Below are 3,871 nucleotides of genomic sequence, written 5' to 3' on the forward strand. Positions count from 1 at the left end.
CATAGTGTTTGTTATGGGTTGAAGAGGGGTTAAAAGTATCTTATTTATTTATTTTGAATGAATAAATTCAACATCATTTATCAAATTGTTATAGTTGATTCTTTTGTATCTTTATTTCAAATTTATGAAAGATATTCTTAAAATAAATGCATCCATATATATATATATATATATATATATAAGCCTTTGAATCTTAATATATATATATATATATCACAAAAGAAAATTTATTGAATTGTGTGAAACATTATTTTGTTGGTTTGGGAAGCTTTGTTTTAAGGATTTAGATATGAGAAAATTTTCACTCATTAATGAATGTTTACAATATCCTCCTTCAATGGCAACATATTGTAAAAATATTTTGTTTTTATTTAAGATAGTGTTAACTATATTTAAGTATATAGCTGAAATAATTTTTTGGCTAAAAAAATGGATATTAAGATTACACTTTTAGATGTCAAGTTGTGTTATCGATGGAGAAGTATTGCAATCAAATGCAGTCATATATATGCTTGAATAATATGAAAAATAGTTTATCTAAATATCATAGACAAAAGGTCACTACAATGCTTCATTTTGATATAGGCTAAATGATTGTAAATTAGTGTTTGTCACCATAACAACAAGTAATAAGCAATCTAAAATGCATTGCTAAGATGAACACTTTAATCTTCATCTCAAATAGCTTTTGCAATCGATTATAAATAATTCGCATTCTCAATAAGAGGAAGGCAACAAAAAAGTCTATAGTCCTGTTCTCTTTGTCAAGATAGCAAAAGTGCACTCTGACTATTTTTAATTTATACAATGGGTAGTAAAAACAAGAATCAGAAGCCATAGAAGAAGAAAAATTAATGGTATAATAGTCCCCCTTAAGATGGAATGTATATGTTTTGAACACTTATCTTGGACAATAGTAGTGATAATGTTAACTATGGCTAATGACATTGGGAAAATGTCGATTAGCTAATGTTTAGATTGAATTGGGTTGAATTTAATAGATCCATATGTGACTTTTTCTCATAGAAAATTGCAATCACTTTTGATGTGTTTTGGTTCATTCATGAGAAGTAGGATTTGTTGCTATGTGAATGTGGCTTTATTGTTCAAAAAGAGAAGGGATGGATATGATGAAGTGATGCCAAAATCCTTTAGCTTTTGAGTTATCTGTGTTGGCTCGCTCAAGGTCTTGAAATAAATTTAGAATTCGAGTTAGCCGCTTTAACTTGGTTTGTCACTTTAATTTTACATTTCAAGATATCAAAGAATCACCCAAGAAAATGAAGAAGTTGATGACAGATTTAAGCATAAGAGTGCATGCTCCTCAATATGCATTAGAGAAAACCTTAAGTTAATTTGATGAAGATGGTAAAAAAATACAAACTTTATCCAGGAGTGGCTTTCAAGTAATGAACACTATAGGATTTAGTCAAATTAGTGTCGGCCAATTCCAATGCTAATATTACAATAATCTGATACAGAAGAATTTTAGTGGCATATTTGTGTAGGATATATAATTCACAAAAAAACGCACGTCACAAATTCAATTAGAATCAAACGTGTCCGACGCAAACAACTTGCGTCGACATTAGCATCAGACATTTTTGACGTTAGCCATCTTCGTCGTGACTAATCACGTCGGCGTAGATATTAACTATGGAATTTTCGCCTACTCTTTGTCTATTATTTGTGTCCACTATTTATCGGAGAGGTTGATTAGCGTCAAAATGTATCAAAGGTATTAGAATTGACAATGTTCGACGCAATGTCAAAGCAAATTTGTAGCAAATTTTAAAAAATATATAAAATAACAATAATATTCTTGCAACCTACACAACGAATATCACAAACATTTACTTAACACCAACACAACACATAATATATTAATGGTTCAAAAAGAGAATAATGTGTATATCTAAACAAAAAAGTATTAATGGTTAAAATAAATAGAATTTAAAAATAATAATCAAAATCCATAAAAGTGTATATCTAAACAAAAGAATAATGTGTCTACAAACTCAACAAGAAAAAAATATATAAACCCCTGTTGGGTATCAACAACAAACTCATCATCTTCTATCTCCTCTCCCTCCTCATCAACCAGCAAAAACAGAAGTCATTGTCACGATAATCTGCAAATTGCTCAGTTAGTCGTGTTATAATATCCTTAACTCTTGCTTCGCCCTCATGTAGTTGACAGAGCTCCTCTGTCATAGCAGTGACATATCGAGCAATTTCATCATGCTCCAATGTTAATAACCTCGGACCACTCTGAGTAGTTCTGTTGTGCTCGACCTTAAATGTAATGCCCTTTGTGCCCAAGCCTTGCTCCCTCCCCTTGTTCTTCCTTACTGCTTGCTTCCACTTCTCAAATTCAAACTGCTTAGTAGTACACTAACTAACATTATTACTAGCAGTTGTTAGGCTCTAGCTCTGCCTTTGATTCTGCTTGTCTCGAATGTGACAGCACTCCTCTTATATAATTAAAGTCAAGGATTGACTGTCAATCTACATTAATAATGTAAGAAAATTATAGAAAATCATTTTTACTTATATATTAAGAAGTCGAGAAAGGTCGGAGACCCATTCTTGCTTCCCCAAGCATTGATATGTCCGGAGATGCAACTCTACAGTGGTGGACGGTATGGGCATAAAAAAATAATTAGTATCAAATGATTACAACATTTAATTTTTGAGTATTTAGTGAATCTTACCAACTTTTGGTAATACTCTTTGTACGGGACCCATCCTCCAATGTTGACCGCGGCACCCCTAGCTCCTTTGCTCCTAATGTTTTGCTTGTTTTTGTACGGGACCCATCCTCCAATGTTGACCGCGGCGCCCCTAGCTCCTTTGCTCCTAATGTTTTGCTTGTTTATTACCCTCTTCTTATGTTAATCAAGAGAGAGTTGGGCTCTGGTCAACTGCATACAAGCCTCATTCCCAGATAGGTTGCTCCCCCTTCCTATAGGCTGAGGTGAATATATCGACTGATGTCTGCCCCGAATCTAAAAAATATGTCAGATGTGTTGTTGATGCTCATGTAGCCAGTGGAAGGACCTCTGCAAAATATAAATTATTCAATATTTATTAGTATAAAAAAATAACTTGAAATTATAATTTAAATTCAAATTAATTAATTCTAATTCAAACTCCATAAACCACATGTCCTGAGTTTCGATTGGTATCTGCTTCAAAAAGAGATATGGATAATTGTATCTACCCCTTGATTTTTGTGATATGCGTGATGGGCAGCCTGGAGTTTTATAATCTGAAATAGACAAATTAGTTACACAAAATATATTAAAAAATCATTAAATTATAACACGAAAGGTAACTAATGAGTCTCCCGTCAACTCAATATATACCCGTCTGGATGTGTCCTGCCTCACACTGGCAAGAGTAAAAGTACCCAGCTCATCGTAGGAGGGAAATTGTGGCTGAGTGCTCAGAAAAAAAGGTGGGAGATGATAATCTTTGTAGGAGTAAGTGGTCGAAAAGAAGCAGCAGTCCTATTTAGAGCGATGACAAAATGTATTGGAGGGGTTGCAATGGTGGTGGTGCTGCTAATCAACACAACATTAGTACTAGATGAGATAGAGCAGGATACTAACTTCTTTATCCTTCTGTAAGTATTAAGGCCATGAAGAGGAGTTTAGTGAGGTGGCCGATCTTCACTACTAAGATGAAGTCATATGTAATAGAAAGAAATGCATTAATAAAATTAGTGCTAAGAAACACAAGTACAAATAATAAAATTGAGCAATAAAATTATAATATAAACAACAAAAGTAAAAGCAGGATGGTGCACACTTAAAATAAGAAACAAGTTGTAACTACGTGTAAAAACATCAAAAGTAAAAGCAGGAAT

The sequence above is a fragment of the Phalaenopsis equestris genome, unplaced genomic scaffold, assembly GCF_001263595.1.
Source record: "Phalaenopsis equestris unplaced genomic scaffold, ASM126359v1 Scaffold000094, whole genome shotgun sequence".
NCBI lineage: Eukaryota > Viridiplantae > Streptophyta > Magnoliopsida > Asparagales > Orchidaceae > Phalaenopsis > Phalaenopsis equestris.